The 19,962-nt window shown below is 35.5% G+C and overlaps 1 protein-coding gene and 1 long non-coding RNA gene across 3 annotated transcripts in view; one reads left to right on the top strand and one right to left on the bottom strand.

Moving 5' to 3' along the window:
- LOC114327758 (PDF receptor-like) overlaps window positions 1–19,962 on the top strand; it is a 1,644,969-nt gene that overhangs the window by 1,197,170 nt on the left and 427,837 nt on the right. The gene's annotated exons all lie outside the window — the stretch shown is intronic.
- On the bottom strand, window positions 10,876–12,995 carry LOC126879693 (uncharacterized). Its single transcript, XR_007696206.1, has 2 exons — window positions 12,853–12,995; window positions 10,876–11,056 (listed from the first exon to the last, which is right to left on the bottom strand). It is a non-coding gene; the product is annotated as an uncharacterized LOC126879693 (long non-coding RNA).

The raw sequence follows: 19,962 nt of genomic DNA, 5'->3' as shown, positions 1-19,962 counted from the left end.
TGTCATCACCACGATAACGCGAAAGTTAAGGATATTTGATTATACGAAGGTGTGACAAAAAACGGTGCGAAAAAGTTAATCCCATTTAAAATACATTGTAACTTCACGCACACTTTAAATCCTTCACGTACTGCTATCTATAATGACAGTTTTCACAAACTAAAAACTTATACATAGGTAATATCAGATAGAGTAGATAAAATATAATTGTCAAACATGCCAAAACAAAACCGCTTTAGAACATTTTTATGATGATTACTTCTTACTATTGTAGCTTGTTTCTTAAAATCATATTTTTGTCTTGCGATCAAATATATTACCACCATATAAAATGTATGTATACATTTTGGATGTGGTAGAATATTGCACTTTAGAAAGAGTAATAACATTTAGTGTCTATTGTTGTAGTACTAGTACGTACTTTATTAAAATGATAATAACTTTATAATAATAATATAACAATGGTCTGGTTCTTAACCTACTTATCTGCCAAGAAGCCTAGTGCCCATGTCCTGTGTCATCGCTCTGTCAACCATCACTTTAAGTGGTCTATGACACAGAACTTTACATTCATGAGCTATTCAGTCTTATGACATCTTTTTTTTCAATAAAACAAAGAACTTATAGAAATGAACCCAGAACAAAATTATTGCAAAATACGAATACTACCTTTGACTAATAATAATACTAACTGATTACAAAACTAGTACATATCGAAATCATTATATCGAGATGGGGGTTTAATTACTCTTTTACTTCTGGTAGGAAACTGATTCGGTACTTCACTCTCACAGACCGTTGATGTTGACGGTGTGTCACTCTGATTATGATCAAAATCATCTTCTGATTTAATATGATGTTTAGGCATATTACTCGATGGTCTCAAGTGATATTTATTTCTTCTTACCAATGTTCCATTTTCTTTCTCAACCACATATGACCTTGGCTCTTGTAAACATTGTCTGACCACAGCAGGTTTCCATTGCCCATCTTCTCTTATAACCACGTTATCGTCTTCACTTAATTCTTCTCTTGTCGCTGTATTTGTATCATAGTTGTGCTTGTACAATTTTCTTTTGTTATTCAATTTATTCTTTTCACTTTTTAGGTCTACCTGTTCGGGTAAATATTTTTCCTGTAATAGTGGAAGTTTGCTTCTAAGTCTACTACCATTCAAGAGTTGTGCTGGGGACTTATCTGATCCTAACAGAGGTGTGCTCCTATATTCTAATAAGGCTAACTGAAGATCACTACACTTTCTGAGAATATTTTTAGCTATCTGAACAGCTAGTTCCGCCTGCCCATTTGCTCTAGGATATCTAGGGCTAGATGTCACAAATTTAAAATTCCATTCTTTAGAGAATTCTCTACATTCCTTAGAGCCAAAAGGCATATTATCCGATACGACTTCCAAAGGAATCCCATGAGTGACAAACATGGTCTTAAATGATTTTATTATGGACTGGGATGTTTTGGATGGCAACGGAGCAATTTCAATCCACTTTGTGAGATAATCAATTACAATTAAATAAAATGCTCCTCCAAATTCACAAATATTAGCCCCTAGCATTTAAAATGGCAGTTCTGGAATTTCTCTTAGTATTAACGGCTCTTTAACATTACTTCTGTGATATCTCTCGCAATCAACACAATTTCTAACCAAATCCACTATGTCCTTATTCCTATTTGGCCAGAACAGCACTTGTTGGACGTCCGGCCTCCCGGAAGCCTTGTCCGGGACGCCGGGACACTACTTCGTAATTCGGGCAATGTCCCGGATTTTTCGGGCTGGTTGGTCACACTAGTTATGCTAGACTTCTGCTTGCCATTGCTTTATTGATATCTCACCATACATTTTCAAATTTTCTTTGGCAATCTTTCTTAGATCATTCGCTTTAATCATCCCAAACAATTTGGTCGTTTAGCTTTAATTGTTTTAATAATATCTATATCGATCCACTTATCTGCTAAGATATTCGGATTTTTCACTCTATCCCTTCTAGTAATGCGGCAGCAACGTCTTCAGTAATTCATCTGCATGTCTGAAATTTTTAATTTATTTCTTTTATTTAACTACTACTGTTCTTCTTTAGGGAGTTACATGCTTTCAAACAAAGTAGGAGCTATGCAGAAGCCTCCTTACTTAAGTTTTCTCAACGATAGTTTAGCAATATTATGAGATTTTTAGCTTCTATAAGATTTACAGCAAATTTCTCTTTAGTTTCTTCTTAGGTGTAACCCGTTTTAGTGGTCATTCATATTTTGTAATACGACTTTCTGATAAATTGGAAATTAGTGTCCCAAAAGTATGCAGGATTCAACGTTGAACACATCGTTAATCCAGAAACTATATCAGAAGTCTGCCTTTAGTTTCTTCTTAGACGGAACCAGTTTTATAGTTCATTCATATTTTGTAATACGACTTTCTGATAAATAAGAAATATGTATCCCTGACGTATGCAGGATTCAATATCGAACACATCGTTAATCCGGAAACTACATTTAGCCCAGTAAATGAACGGGAAATACGGCGATACCGTGTAAATTTCAGGGGCAAAAATTTGGATTTAGGTTCTACTTACCCTCCACTTCAAAGTTGAAATTGCGCCGTTGGTTGCTTTTGCTTAAAGGGTGACAGTCACCCCTTCTCGGGGGGTGAAAAAATATACGTTCAAGATAAGACCGGAAATGGATAAATTGACTGATTTTAAGTAACTTTTATTCTATAGAGTTTTTTATGAAGTCAATACTTTTCGAGTTATTTGCGATTGAAAATGTTTATTTTTCGACAAAAAAACAGCGTTTTCAGACGGTTTTTCGCAAATAACTCAAAAAGTAAATATTTGATCGAAAAAAATATCCTTGGCAAAAGTGTATCTTATAAAAAACCGAAAAAACGGTGTATCGGTAAAGTTTATTAATTGGGTAAAAACAAAGTTTTAGCTCACGAAAAATACGTTCTTATTTGTCTAATTTCAAATCGAATATTTCAAAGTGAAATCACCGAAAAATTAAGCACTTTTCTGGAAAAACCCATTCAAATTTTTTTAAAGTGTTTATAAAAAGCTTTATTTTAATTGTTTACAAAAGTTTCCAGCATTAAAAATAAGCGAGTTACGCTCAAAATAAAGTTGGCGTTCTTTGTTTTGGTAAAAATGTCACGAAAATATCCCCGTGTTTAGCTCCCCAAATGAAATTAATCGCTACCGCATTAAAAACAATTTACTTACTTATCTATTTTTTATATGATCTGTCAGTCTCACCGGTTTAAAGCGCCGATTTTTGAAAGGGTTATAGTTGAAAAAGCTTGATCGAGTCACTAATAACGAGTGTATGCAAATTTTGAACAGCCATATCTTAACCAATTTTTGTCTTACGGAAAAACAAAATGAAACTAGCATATTTATAATAGCAAAACCTACATTTTTTTACTCTTTAAGATTTTTGTTATTGTTACGCGATTGACTCTACTATTTTATTCATTTATATCTTTAGGCACTAAGTTTAATTTAAATAAAGGAAGACTTACTTATATTATTTTATTTACATCACTTATTTATTTTAATAATTACAAATAACACCAACAAACACATCTAATTTATTTACAACACAAATTTATGATTTAATTAACTAAACATAATAACTTCGATAACTAATATATACATTTCATATCTTCGATTCGAATACAATTATATCACGCGTTGCCGCTCGTTCATTGACTGACTGGCCTGTGCTCGAATCCCTGTTCTTAAATACTCTGACAGCGGTCGCCTCGAATCGCCGTGGAAAGTCTGGCCTTTACTCGTAACCCCGGGAAGCATCGAGAATAATTAGGCCGGGTTGTGAGGCGTCAAATTGCCCCCTCCTTAAAAGATGGTTCCTCCTGGAACCTTGTCGGGACTGGAACTGGATGCTGGTATCTGCAACTGGACCCTCTTTTACAACTCCCAGTTGTATAAAAGTGACAGGGGACGGTCTTCTCTCCGCACCAGTAACTATGCGGATTGCAACAGACTAACACCTGGACCTCGGTGTCTTGGAAAATTTCTTCTACCATATTTCGGATAACTCTCCAGTCTAATTGGCTGCATTCTAACTTTGGCATGGCTAACTTTTGCACGTCGGACTCCAACACGTGCTCTCTGAATTGAATTAATGCATCCCATACATCTTGGTAGGTAGGTTGGTCACGGACAATGTCTTTTGTTACCAGATAGAATAGGTAACGTGATGCATCTTGGAGTTTCAATGCTTTGCCAGGAGCTGGCAGTTGGCATTGAAGTTCTGCAACTCGACCAAACTTCCTTCGGAAGGCGGATGCCAACCCTCGTGCGTCTTTGATACTGGCCGGGATGGTATGGGCCAGCGAATAGTCATCGGGAAGTGCGAGAAGATCTCGCTTTTCTTCAGTGGTAACACCATGTCTTGCTTTACCGGTACCTCCGTAAGCACCCATGAACTCTTCAAAGGTAAGGTCAGGTATTCCTTGAATTTGGTTGACTTCCACTTCTTCATCTACGTCGTGGTCTCCCTCGTACGGCGCCAACCGGTTATGGTGGACTATCATCGGCTTTCCCCTAGGAATCTTGCTTATTCGGTAGATAACGTCATTGATTTTCTTGACAATGAGGTACGGACCCTCCCAGAACTGCTGCAACTTGGGAGAACAACCTGTTCGCTTCTTTGGATTATAAAGCCAGACTTTGTCGTTCTCCTTAAAACATCCCTTCTCGGCTTGGGTATCGTATCGTTTCTTCATGCGGTCGCTAGCGATCTGAAGGTTAGACCGGACCAATTCATGTATATCGTCCATTCTTCTTCGTAATTCATTCACGTAATCCTCACCAGCAACATCTTCTCCAGGTCGACATCCAAACTCTAGATCACAGGGTAGACGCATCTCACGTCCAAATAGGACTTTTGCTGGTGTTTGGCCAGTTGATTCATTAACAGCAGATCTATAGGCCATTGCGAAGAACGGAAGGTACTGGTCCCAGTCTCGTTGATGATTGGACACCATCTTTGTCAAATACTTGCCGACTGTCCTATTCATACGCTCCACCATTCCATCCGATTGCGGGTTATAGGCCGTGGTCCTTGTCTTCTTCTTGCCTAGTTTATCACAGATTCCTTGAAATAGATCGCTCTCAAAGTTCCTTCCTTGGTCACTATGGATCTCCAGAGGTACTCCAAATCGGCTGATGCAGTCTTTGATTAACACATCTGCAATAGTGGCGGCCTTCTGGTCTGGAATTGCGTAGATCTCCACCCACTTCGTGAAGTAATCCATTATCACCAACATGTATTTGCATCCATTGTCACTTTCTGGAAATGGCCCGGCAATATCCAAAGCTATTCTTTCAAACGAACTTCCAACATTGTACTGTCTCATAGGAGCCTTTCTTTTCCGGTAGGGCCCGTTACTTGTAGCACAGGTAGTACATTTCTTACACCAGTCCTTCACATCGCCGGAACTATTCATCCAATAAAATCGTTCCCGAATTCTCTGAAGGGTCTTCTTTACACCAAAATGCCCTCCTGATGGACTGTCGTGTAATTGACGAAGTACTTCGGCTACTCTGCTCTTTGGAATCACCATCTGTGTTCTCCTCACTGAACCATCATCATTTTCTATTACTCGTTTAAGCAAGCTGTCTTCCAAGATAAATGAGTCCCACTGGGCCCAATACGTCTTAACTACTGAGCTTAGGCTTGATATTTCTTGCCAAGATGGTCGACGATTTTCTTCTTTCCATTTCCGAATCTTCTGTAAAACTGGATATTTTTCTTGTTATTCCTTGATCTTGGTAGGCGTCCACTCGTCGTTGACCACTGTTGTTCTTAGTACTGCTGCTTCCTTCGACTCTGTTTTGTTGCAATGGGAACATTCTGCTGGACACGGTCTTCTAGATAGAGAATCAGCGTTTCTGTGGCTAACTCCGGCCCGATGCTCGATCTTGAAATCATATTCTTGAAGTCGTTCAATCCATCTGGCTATCTGACCCTCTGGATTCTTAAACTGCATTAACCATTTAAGGGCGGCATGGTCGGTTCGGATTAGAAACTTCCTTCCGTAGAGGTATTGATAGAAGTGTTCCACTGATTTTACTACTGCTAGAAGTTCTCTTCTCGTGACGCAATAATTTCGTTCAGCTTTTGAAAGGACTTTACTAAAATATCCAAGGACTCGTTCCTGTCCTCCTTGGATCTGCGACAGCACTCCTCCAATTCCCACATTGCTTGCATCCGTATCTAAGATGAACTCTCCTTCTGGCACTGGATACCCTAATATTGGCGCTGTAATTAAATGCCTCTTCAAAGTTTCAAAGGCCATTTGGCATTCTCCATCCCAACAATAATTTCTTGCTTCCTCTGTAAGTCGCGTTAATGGCTTAGCAATATCTGCAAACTTCTTAATGAATCTCCGGTAGTATGTACATAGTCCCAGAAAACTTCTCACTTGATGGTTATCAGTTGGTTCAGGCCATTCCTTAATGGAATCGATCTTTCCTTTATCCACGGCCACTCCTTCTTTGCTGACTATATGACCTAAATAATTGACTTTACTTTAAAATAACTGGCATTTCTTGGGATTTAACATTAACTGGGCAGCTTTAAGTCGATTAAAAACGTTTTCTAAATTCTTCAGTTGGTCTTCAAACGTCTCTCCCAAAACGATTATGTCGTCTAAATACACCAGGCACGTTTTCCAAGATAACCCTCTCAACACATTTTCCATAAGCCTCTCAAACATCGCAGGAGCGTTACAGAGTCCAAACGGCATAAGGTTGAATTCCCATAATCCAGATCCTGTCGTAAAGGCCGTCTTCTCTTTGTCCACTGGATCCATTTCTACCTGCCAATATCCAGACTTCAAGTCCAACGTAGAAAACAATTTACTTCCAGCCAACGTGTCCAACGTGTCGTCGATCCGAGGCAGAGGATAACTATCTTTCTTGGTAACATTGTTCAACAAACGGTAGTCCACACAGAACCTCGTAGTTCCATCTTTCTTCTTGACCAGGACCACCGGAGAGACCCATGGGCTCGTAGAAGTTTCTATCACCCCGTCTTTCTTCATTTCTTGAACAATCCTTTCAGCTTCCTCTCTCTTCGCCTGTGGTAATCGTCGAGCGGTTTGACGAATTGGCCTAGCGGTAGCAGTGTCAATTTTATGTTTGACAACTGTCGTTCTTCCTGTCTTTCCTCCTTTCGGTACGAATATGTCACGATATTGCCGAAGAAATTCCCTTAATTTCCTTTTCTCCACTTGATTTAGAGATTGGCCTGCAACTGCAACCATTTGGTCGAACTGGTCGTTGGAATTATCTGATGTTGTTGTCTGACGGATTATGGACGTCACGAGTACACAAGTTCCTACTTTTGTCTCCTTCTTGATGGTCGCCGGGTAGTCATTGACATTAATCAATCTCACGGGAATTTCTTTAGCAGAAGTAACCAATTCCTTTCCAATTATGATTCCTCGGTCAACCTCCTCGTCGTCGTTCCATGGCTCCATCATAACAGGTGTTCCTTCTTCTACAATTCCCTGTAGCCGCGCTACGATGATCGTTTCACTCCTCGCAGGCACAACTGTATCTTCTTTAATGGCTGCTAACACAGTGCTGTCATCATGTGGATGAAGAAATACCTCCTCGTTGCCAACTTTGATTACCCTGTTCTTAAAATCCAATTGAAATCCATGCAAATTCATTACGTCCATTCCTAATATAACATCTTCTTCGATGTCTGCAACTATGACAGTATGGACGAACTTTTCTGCTCCAATCCCTAATTGTATCTGGATTTCTCCGTGGATGTTGGCATTTTCACCTGTGGCAGTCCGCAGTCGCAACCTCGTTGGTAAGAGTTTTTTACGGCTGTTTAAAACTGACGGTCGCATAATGGTCCTGGTTGCTCCAATGCACAACAATGTATAATTTTTACCATTTATTTCTCCATCCACATATTCACTATCATCACGACATTTCAAAGAAGCTGTTAGTATGAGAGGGTCTTTGGAAAAGTTGCGGGTCGAAGCTGCCCCCCTAAGGCCGACCCGTTCTAGTTTTCCTGCTGGTGAGTCTCTTGATTGTTATTGTACCTAGGGTATTTACACGAACTCCGTACGTGTCCCATTTCCCCACAGTTCCAGCACCTTATGGTCTTCGTTTTCTTGGATGCAATGTCTTTCATCATATTAACAAGCTGGTCAAGTTTGTCCTCATCCTGTTCCTCTTTCACAGTCCTCACTTTACTGTACCCACCAGAGGCCTGGGTAGCTGATTCGTATTCAAGGGCGGTAAACAAGACATCGACCAGCGTCTTGTGACGAGCTAATCGCAGTGTTCTTTGCATTTCATGATCACGAAGGCCATCAATAAATGTTTGAATAGCCAACTTTTCCATCATGTCTTCGGGAGCTGTTGGATATGCATATCGTACCAACCTGGCAATATCGACCTCGTATTCTTGAAGAGCTTCATCTTTCTTTTGTCTTCGATTTTTAAACTGCGACTGATAGACATGCTCTAAATGTTCGTGCCCGTATCGCATATTCAGTCTCTTTTTAAGCTGCTCGAAGTCATCTGTCTCCTCTACGGCTATGGTCTGGAGGACATCCAAAGCGTCGCCTCGAAGAGCAATAGTGAGGTTTACAGCTTTTTCTTTTTCGGACCATCCGTTCGCTCTGGCCGCCGATTCGAACTGTTTCATGTAGTTGTTCCATGATGACTTTCCGTCGAAATTTGGCACCTTAACACGAGCATGACCTACACACAAGAATCTACAGGTCGAGCAAGTCTCGTAAATTTCACGATTGCAAGCCACGCTTCACGCAACCGTGTTTGCGTACTTGTGTTTCGAGTTGCGTGGTCGTGCGGAGTTATATTTACCAATTCGCGCAATCGTACTTGAGACGCTGTATCAGGTGAGGTGTTTGAAAATTTGTGTAACTTGATTCTGTGGTTAAACTTTTGTTTTATTTTTTTTTCGCAGAAAATTTTTAGATGAAGTAATTGTATGATGAAGATAACACAGAAAATACAAGAGGGCAGCATACTTTGCAAAACAACTGTTACAATTTGAAATCAACAAGTTGTTGTCTTGCAGGTAAAAAAAGTGACTTTTTAAAAAAATTATATCTTGGAAACTAAAAATTATTTTTATTTATAATTGAAACATGTAAAAGTATAGTACTCTCAAAAAAATTTCAGCCAAAAATATTCATTTTTGTAGAGTTGACTGCAATTTTTCGACAACAGCCCTTTTTTGTGGTGAGCAGCATATTAACAAATCCAGTCTCATCTGAAATCAAAGTTTCTTGTAGTTTATACCTCTGGCTAGTGAATGAACAAATGATTTTTTATTAGATGAGGTCATTTTTGTTTTATAAAAAAAAACTACTTTAAAAATGAGAAAAATTGGGGTCAAAAATGTGTTTAAACTTATGTAAAATCTTCAAATTTCATTTTTTTTAATTCCTTCGTTCATATTCTAGCCAGAGGTATAAACTACAAGAAACTTTTTGATTTCAGATGAGACTGGACTTAGTTATGCTGCCAACGCAAAAAAAAACTTAAACTCTACAAAAATGAATATTTTTGGCTGAAACTTTTTTTGAGACTACCTTAAGTACTATACTTTTACATGTTCCAATTATAAATAAAAATAAATTTTAGTTTTCGAGATATATTTTTTTTAAAAAGTCACTTTTTTACCCACAAGACCTATGTAACCCCTTAAAAAAATGTTTCAAAGAATATGTTTGATGGCCAAGATGCATACATATATTTAGAAGGAAAGTTCCTGATTTCTGTAGTATAATACATAATACCAAAGAGGAAGTAGCCCTAAGCGCCGGACTCCACTTGCGATTTGTAGTTGTGAAGATTGAACACATTCTTTCAAATAGAAGTCAATCCATGATTATTTAGTCACAAATGGATTGACTTGTATTTGAAACAATGTGTTCAATCTTCCTGATTACAAATCGCAAGTGGAGTGCGGCGGTAATAACACCAAAATATTCCATATAGGTCCATAGAAGGTACACAGACATTGAAAAATTCCTGGAATATCCCCGAAAACATGTTCCCTGAACATCCCAGGAAAATCCTGTGTCAGCATTTTAAACATTACCTGAATGTCTTATTGGAACATTCCATGAATGTCCACGAATGTTCTCTGGACATTCAAAATATATTTTGTAGACATTCCCTGGATATACCAGAAATACAGTGATGAGCGCTCTAATAACCGGCAAAATAGCACAAAAGATGTATTAAGTAGTGAGATAAAAAGACATGAAACTAGTCGAGCTGGGAAATTTAGCGATATTAACTTATACATTTAGATTGTATTGATTGTGTACCACCTTCAGACATATCAGACGAGTTTGGAAACTACCACTGTCACAGTGACAGTTTTAGTTGACATACTCCTCCGATATGTGTAAAGGTGGGATCAATATAACGTAAATTTAAAGGTTAATTTCGCTAAATTTCCCAGCTCGACTAGTTTCATTTCTTTTTATCTCACAACTAAATATGTTGCCCATATTTTGCCGGTTATTAGGGCACTCATCACTGTACATCCTTGCTGATGTGACAATACCTCCTATCTGTTTTTTCATGAGTTTTTTATGAGAGATGGAAAAACATGTTTTAAGGTCACCTCCTGTGTTCATATGTAAGTTTTGACTTGTTTTGTAGTTCATAGATAGTTTAATTTACTACAAAACAAATATCATATGAAAACAGGAGGTGACCCTAAGACAAGTTTTTAGTCTCTCTTACAAAACTCATGAAAAAAACAGATAGGATGTATTATTACATCACTGACGATATGTGGCCATACCAAATAATACATCCTTGATAAATATAAACATTTTTATTGAACAAAATCTTTTCATACATTTTTTAATGCAATTTACTGATATTCCTAAATATTTCAAAAAAATGTGTCACATTTGCTTTGTAAACCTTTCTTTTGCCTTTCGTAGCCACATATTCCGTTTCCTTCCTGGTTTTTTGTAGACCACTTCTCTCAGCTGATTCTAAAAAAAAATACAATAAATGGTAATTTTTCTATCCTTTACAATTAACAATCAGAAGAAATATTATTTACAGATAATGATATGCATAATAATAATAGGTTTGTTTTAGCATCAGTTTCAAACAGTTTGAAATCATCAGCGAATAGTGGACCAGCGCGAGTAGAGGGGATCGCACTGGTGACTGTATTATGTTCTTTTACCGACCAACTGTTTGCTGACGGTTTTTGACTAGTTTGACTGTTTGCTAGAATAAACCTAATAATAATGAATATTTTGTATTTTGACAATGACATCTGATGTGGAAGTCAAAACATTAATAAAATTATTTTTTCAAGTTAACTTTCACATGCGCGTCTTAAAATTGTACTTTTAATACTTATATCATAAATAACTATTAAAAATATCTTAAGAGGTAACAGTATCGATCAACAGGTAGCGTAAAGGTGTTCCAAGATTGCGGCTGTAATTTTGAATATTTTTTCGAGATATTTGGCACACATATTCTTAATATAATAAAGAATGGTGGTACAGAGCCCAATTTGAAAAATATATTAATATGTGGAAATTACTTTGTAATTAAATACAATATAAAAAAACGAGCTTGTACCGCCATTAAGAAGAACAAAAAAATACACTTTCTTCAAATACAACTTTTTTATCCGATTTTGTGTTATTTTGGAACTACTAAAATTTTTTATTTCATTAGTAGTTCCAAAATTACACAAAATCTAGGCATCGGATAAAAAAGTTTATTTGAAGAAAGTGTATTTTTTTGTTCTTCTTAATGGCGGTACAGGCTCTTTTTTAAATATTGTATAATTACAGAGTAATTTCCACATATTAATATATTTTTCAAATTGGGCTCTGTACCGCCATTCTTTATTATTTTACGAATACGTGTGCCAAATACCTCGAAAAAATATTCAAAATTACAGTGGCAATCTTGGAACACGTTTTGGCTACCTGTTGATCGCTACTGTATTAACTTAAAACATTGTAATTTGCTAAACCAGTATATTTTACTCTACTACTACTCTACTAGCTACCTCATTTTCCACTTTTTGTAAAGACTTGTTTACATGGGTAGAGTTTTGAGGAGAGTAGAGTAGCGGTAGTACTCTACCAAAAATGGCTTGATACCATTCACATGAGGAGAGTACAAGTATAGTACTGATGCTAGTATAGTGAAACCGATTTTTGTATTTTTAAACACTCTTGATTATAAGTGCACCTTAAATTCTTAATTTTTTGCTTAAGCTCGTTTACTCCAAAGCCTCCTTTGCCATTCTTTCGACGATTTCATCCTCCGCAGCTTGCTGCAAACTTTTATTTCTGTAGTATACACTACCTAAATTCCATAAACACTGGTATTCGCCGTATTATAGCTCTACAAGTTTTAAAGTTTCATCTTCGGTGAACTTCATTTTCACTATTTACACAAAATACAATTCCAGCCAGAATGACAGCGCCCCCATGTACTCTCCTACCTACTCTATTCTGCCATAATTGAGCGTGTTCCATGGGTAGAGTGTGCAGCCGAGTAGACATTTTGGCAGTAGTGGTGGTCATAGAGTAGTTACTTTGCCATAGGTTGCTAGACACTCTACTTTAACTCCAACTATACACTCTACCAGCTATTCTACTGTGCTGAGCATTTTTACAGGTAGAGTTACTCTACTCTATCAAGTACTTGCATCATTACTCTACCCGTGTAAACAAGTCTTAAATCTACTGAATGAAAATCTACTTAATCTTAATCTACTCTTAATGAAAAATGTCTAAAATCATTTACCCACCTAGTATTATTGTAGAATTTAAGACAGTCCAGTGCCTTATAAATAATTTCAATATGAATATTTTTTCCTTTAATTCTCCTTTGATAGCACTCCATTTTAGATTTTGGGGAACTTATTTCATTGTGTTTATAGCCCATATTTATTGAAGATTAAGTCGGCTGGTTTTCCTATTTTCCTATAAGATTAAAATGTTAACATCTTCAAAAATCGTTACTGTTGTAATTGTAACTTACCAGATATAAAATGATTACAGCAGACAGGACAGGAAAATTTTCATTTCGCTAGTAAAACCTGTACATTGTATTGCATTTAACCATTGTTGTCTCTCAGATACCTTATTTAGTTCAGTTTAAAAGTGAACTTTATCTCGACTTTATCACAATTACTTTGCACTTCACACTTCAAAACACAACACCAATGAAGCATATTATCTTTCTAAATTAATACTTCCAGAGAAAATGTTAAATTAATCTTTGTACAACACAAAATTAAAAAGAAATACAACTAAAATTATCTAAAACTCATGAAGAACAGATAGAATAAGATTTATCTTTTACACCCAGTAGCCATATAACAGTTTTTTTGCTTATACGAATCCTATATACTGTGGCCATATTGAGAATAGTATATTATTATCAGTAGAAACGATTACATTTAAATTTGGTAAATATAACTCCGCACGACCACGCAACTCGAAACACAAGTACGCAAACACGGTTGCGTGAAGCGTGGCTCGCAATCGTGAAATTTACGAGACTTGCTCGACCTGTAGATTCTTGTGACCTACACTCCCTTCAACTATCGACCGTGGCTCCAATTTGTATTTGGTTTCATCATCTTTAATATCTGTTAAGATGGGTTCCACCACTTTGTCCACTTTTTCAGTTTCCTCCAGTTTCTTTTCTATTTCCTTGATCTTTTCTTCAAAAGTAGATTTTATGGACGATATCTTGTTGTCAAAATCCGAAGTGACCTTAGAGATGTTAGCAGAGATCTCGTTAGTCATTTTGCTTTCAAGGTATGAAATATCACCCGAAACTTTCTTCTCTAACGATGCAATGTCTGTCGAAACTTTCAAAACATCCGAGGAAACTTGAGAGATTTCACTAGAAACTTTGCTCTCTAACGATGTAATGTCTGTAGAAACTTTCAAAACATCCGAGGAAACTTGGGAGATTTCACTAGAAACTTTGGTGTCTAACGACGTAATGTCTGTCGAAACTTTAGAAACATCGGAGGAAACTTTCGAAATCGACGAGATCACAGCAGCATGCTTGTCTTCAAACAAATAGGTTTCTGGATCTTGACCCTCTTCCTGAAGAGCGTTCTTTAGACGTTCGACCAGATCAGCCTTTTTCCCAGTAGAACTCAGATCCCTTTCTTCCAATTCAAGTCTCAGGTCTGCAATTTTTAGCTTACACAAGGTAGACATGATCACACACCTTATTTATTACGATTTATATTTTATTTATTTTTAAAGGTTCCACACTGTATTTAAACCGAAAATTTACGTTGATATTTATTTCAAGTATCCTCACTTCTGCACCATTTTGTTACGCGATTGACTCTACTATTTTATTTATTTATATCTTTAGGCACTAAGTTTAATTTAAATAAAGGAAGACTTACTTATATTATTTTATTTACATCACTTATTTATTTTAATAATTACAAATAACACCAACTAACACATCTAATTTATTTACAACTCAAATTTATGATTTAATTAACTAAACATAATAACTTCGATAACTAATATATACATTTCATATCTTCGATTCGAATACAATTATATCACGCGTCGCGGCTCGTTCATTGACTGACTGGCCTATGCTCGAATTCCTGTTCTTAAATACTCTGACAGCGGTCGCCTCGAATCGCCGTGGAAGGTCTGGCCTTTACTCGTAACCCCGGGAAGCATCGAGAATAATTAGGCCGGGTTGTGAGGCGTCACATTATCACTAATACTTTTTAAGTTATTTTAAAAAAAGGAAATTTTTCAAAAATTTTTAGAAAATTTTTTATTACTATAAAACCAAATTTTTTCAAAAATAAGCACTTTAAACCAAATAAACTTACAGATCATATAAACAATACACATAGAGTTAAAATAAATGGTAAAGCGGTAACGATTAATTTTATTTAGGGTGCTAAATAGAGGGAGGTTTTCACGATTTTTTTTACCAAAAACTGGATTTTTCAGTGTAACTCGTTAATTTTTGATACTAGAAACTTTTGTAAAAAACAGGTATAAAGTGTATTTTAGATACTTTAAAAATGTTAATAAGCTTTTCCCGAAAAGTGCTTAATTTTTCGGTGATTCCTCGTTGAATTATTCGATTTGGAATTAGACGAATAAGCACGTAGTTTTCATGAGCTACAACTTTGCTTTTACTTAATGTATAGACTTTACTCATACAGCATTTGTTTCCTTTGTTTATAAGCTACACTTTTGCTGAGAATATTTTTTTCGATAAAATATTTACTTTTTGAGTCATTTACGAAAAACCGTCTGAAAACGTAGTTTTTTTTTATCGAAAAATCAACATTTTCAATCGCGAATAACTCGAAAAATGTTGACTTACGTACAAAACTTTATAGAGCGAAAGTTGCTTATAATCTGCCAATTTATCCATTTACGGGCTTATTTTAAAAACGCGTTTTTCACCCCACGAGATGGGGTGACTGCTACCCCCCAAGTAAAAGCAATCAACGGCACAAATTCAACCTTGAAGCGGAGGGTAAGTAGAACCTAATTTCAAATTTTCATGCAATTCGGATTTGCGCCTGAAAATTACACTCCAAAACGGTCATTTATTGGGCAAATTCACCGGTAAAATTAACTGACCAGTTTGTATTTCTTTCAACTTGCAGAAATTATCAATCTTGGACCACATTTTATGAAAGATACGGTAAAAATCACCTTTGAAGAAAAGAAAACAGTACAAGTTTTGAAAAAAAAAGGCGTTAACCAATGGATGATTAACCAAACAAACATAATGTTGAAAATCATAGTCCAATTAAAAAAAATAAGACTAAGAATAATGGATATTTTCCACCTCTGGCCATTAGCACTTCTTGTAGATGGTTTGGCAATTAATTCATGATATCCTGGATACCCAATTGGGAGATATTCTGCCACTTCTCTACCGCAGCCGTATTGAGCTCTCCGAAGGATGTACGGGCTGGATGTAAGCACTCGTGCTCTTATAGGTCTGGATCCCTCGTATGAAAAAAAAGTTGAATAATAGCAAGCTGAAAATTTGTTAGTAGCTTAAGGGTGCCTAGTCGGACAAACTTTGATATATGGGAACACTGGCACAGGGGAAGTTTTAATTATTGTGAAACAGGTTAAAAATTTGGAACGGTCAGACCACGAAAACGACACATGTATTTTATCCGACAGAACAGACTTAGTCACTCCAAACAGAGATTAAACTTTCATGCAAAAATCAGACTGCCATTTATCATCAAATGGGCGTTTTAATGAGTGGAACATGTAGAATATGTGAAATGACAGGAATTATGACAGGTGATAAATAGCAGTCTGATTTTTGCATGAGAGTTTAATCTCTGTCCGGAGAGTTGACCTATATATTTCCTGCAGCCGATTTTGATAATATACATAGTTATAAACAAATGAATATCCAAAAACGGTAAATTTTAGAGTAAGAGTAGGCAAATTTGAGAATAAGAAGCTCATAAATCGTATAAAAAAAACAAAATGGCGTTCGCTGAATATGTTGATCCTTATTGGTTGCTTGGAAAATTACAAAAAAATAATAAATTTTGAGCTTTTATAATATTCATAACTTATATAAAAATTAACGTAGACCCTTCTTATTACATGAATTCTGGTGCTTAACGTATACCCTAAATTGCAAAGCAATCGGTCGAATAGTTTAAAAGTTATTTAATTTTTTTATCCCAAATTAATTTATTTCCAACAATATAAGTCAGAAAATGATGAAGTTACAGTAATACTTTGGATAGTTTATGAAAGAAGAAGATTTTCGCTATTAATTTAATTAAAAAAAATGACAAAAAAACTCTAAAGAACATGTGAATTAAAAAATAGGGGCGGCTAACTTCGTCCCTAATTGTCCTAGGACAATTGTCTTTCTTTCTGAACGTGTATAAAAATTCAGTCTTTCTAAATATGAAATAGTACATTGTTTACCGGGTAGGAAAAGCTTAACATTCCTGGACGACTGTGAAGATTGCTAAGTCGAGGCGCAAGCCGAGACTTAGCAACACAGAGTCCAGGAATGTGGCTTTTCCTACGAGGTAAACATACTATTTTTCCGCAAATCGTTTAAAATTCGACAGATATTGATTGATTTAAAAAAAACGCGATAATTTTATTCCCAAATAAATGGTGCTTTGAAATTCCTAATAGAATTACTTGGGTTACTATGGAAACGTATTGAGGTTGAATTGTCAAACTTGACGCTTATAAATAGAACACTAACAACTGTACGGAAATATCATTTCCTTACAGTAAGGAAATGACATTTCCTTACAGTAAGGAAGTCCTGACTTTTTCTTCAAGAAATTTTGACAGGAATGTCAAAATTTCCTGGCGATTTGCGGAAAAAATAATTTTTCTACGAGTAACGGTTAAAAAGTTATTCTAATTGTTTATAAGTAAGCAAAAAATCGACATGTTTTTGTAAAATAATTTTACACTGTTTAAAATTACCTTTTTGTCATTTTTTTTATTAAGTTAATAATACAAATATTCTTCTTTAATAAACTGTCCGAAATATTACTGTAACTTTATAATTTTCTGACTTATAGTGTTTCAAAAAAAAAGAATGTGTGTGTACTTTGTACGCACAACAGAAGATATTCTTCTATTATAGGTAATTTAAAAGAAGTAAATATACTTAAAAGGTTATTTGTACTTATTTTATTTAAAAATCAAACTAACTTTCTTATCTACCACTTTCAAAAAAGAAGAATATCTTCAAAAATTATATAATAATATAGTACTTACAATCATAAAATCTATAAAAAAAAAATAAGAAAGTAATAACTTGCTTGGGGCTCGAACTCACTTCACTTCTACCGAGCTGTACGAAAGCTGACGGCATGCCGCGGCATTTCAAACTAGACCACATCCGCGTGTACGTCATATGGGAATATACTCAAACTAAACGTTTACACCATAAATTTATATGAATTTAATAAAATCATTAGTTTGATTTTTGTCGAAATAAAATACAACAAAGTATAGTGTAAGAAAACAATATATGAGATGAAGATTTTTAGAAAGTTTGTTCGTAATCAGATTATGTAAATTAAAGCATTGCCTACTAATAGGTAACTACATTATTTTGTTTACATTTTCCTAATAGATAGGTATTGAAACTATTAGGTATTTCCAACTGAAACATTTAAAATTACGTACCTGCGGCTTTTCAAAACTATTTAAAAACTCACTATAATTATAAATTTTATTTTATTTCTGTCCACACATCAATAAAAACTAATATTATACAATATTTTTGTTTACCATAATCTCCATATTGAACAATTATTGACAGATCATTTCAAAATTTCAACACCCAATCAGAGCCCGTATAACCACTAATACCATACTGTCGGTGTGCGCATGCGCGTGGTAAATCAAGTTTTACCCTCAATAGATTCGTCGCTAAAGAAGAATATCTTCAAAAATGAATTTGGGAAAAATCAAATTGAATAACTTTTAAACTATTCGATCAATTGCTTTGAAATTTAAAATATAATTTAAGCGCAAGAAGTCTCAGCACTCCTTATAATAAAAAGGTTCTAACTTAATTTTTACATAAGTTATGAACATTTATAAAATCTCAAAATTTATGACTTATTTTGCAATTTTATAAGCAACAAATAAGGATAGACATATTCAGCGAACGCCATATTGAAGTTTTTTATATGATTTACGAGTTTCTTATTCTCAAATTTATTTAGAAAGTTTCACTTTCTAGTAATAGACGAAGAAAGCGAAAATTTACCGTTTTTCGATCTTCATTTGTTTATAACTAGGTATATCATCAAAATCGGCTGCAGGAAACATATAGGTTACTAATATATATAATATATAATAATATATATAATATATATAATATATAATAATATATGTCCATACTACTCAAAAAATTTGGTTTGTGGAGGGGGATGTGTCATGAGAAAAATCTTATTTCTCTGGACTACATATTTTTGGCACCGCCTTTATCGAGCACAACAATATCCGTATGAGCTTCGTAAGAGATGCCTCCCCAAATCATTGACCCTCCTCGGTAAGCCGAGTTTAATTATTATATTATAATATTCGGTTATTGTGCAGAGAGAAAACATTTCGTTTTGACGCCTGTAGAAAACTGACGTTCATCCGGACATCGTAGCTCTATTCTGCTCTAATCTGTGAACCGATTGTTCTTAAATTCCGCCTCAGTCCAGTTAGCATATTCTCACGCAAAACCAAGTTTAGCTCTACAATGTTGTGGGAGTATATGTAGAGCGCAAGCTAGACGAAAAGCCCTCAAATTTCTTCCAATTAGTCGTTTTCTAATGGTACGTTCTACTACTCACACTAACAATTTGCACCTCAAAAATACGCGTACAAGCTTCAGGAGCAGTGAAAAAGCGATCTCTTAACACTTTGCTGACAATGAAGCGTTCATCTCGAATTGTAGTGCCTCGATGTCGGACTTGAACTGGTTTGCTAGTGTATGAACTTGTCTCCCGAAATCATATGATAGCATTCCAAACCATATTATTTCATCCCCTACTTCCTTCTAAGAACTCAAGACAGCTGCTGTAGAGGAATTACAAAATATCCCCCAATCTGATATTCAGGATATCATGAGTGGATTGCCGAACCTGCTTCAAGATATCCTAAGAAAAAGATGCGGCAACACTTATTATTAATACTTATAATTTTTTTAATTAGACTATGATTTTTAAAATTATGTTTGTTTCAATTTTCTTAGAATATTTTTAAACATTTTAAACTTGATAAACGACTTTAAAAAAAAATACTGTTTTGTTTTCCTCAAAGATGGTTTTCACCGTATATTTCATAAAATGTGGTCCAAGATCGATAATTTTTGCAAATTGAAA

This window comes from Diabrotica virgifera, chromosome 2 (genome assembly GCF_917563875.1).
Source record: "Diabrotica virgifera virgifera chromosome 2, PGI_DIABVI_V3a".
Lineage (NCBI taxonomy): Eukaryota > Metazoa > Arthropoda > Insecta > Coleoptera > Chrysomelidae > Diabrotica > Diabrotica virgifera.
Note: the sequence above shows the minus strand (reverse complement) of the source record. Positions and strands in the feature narration are given on the sequence as shown.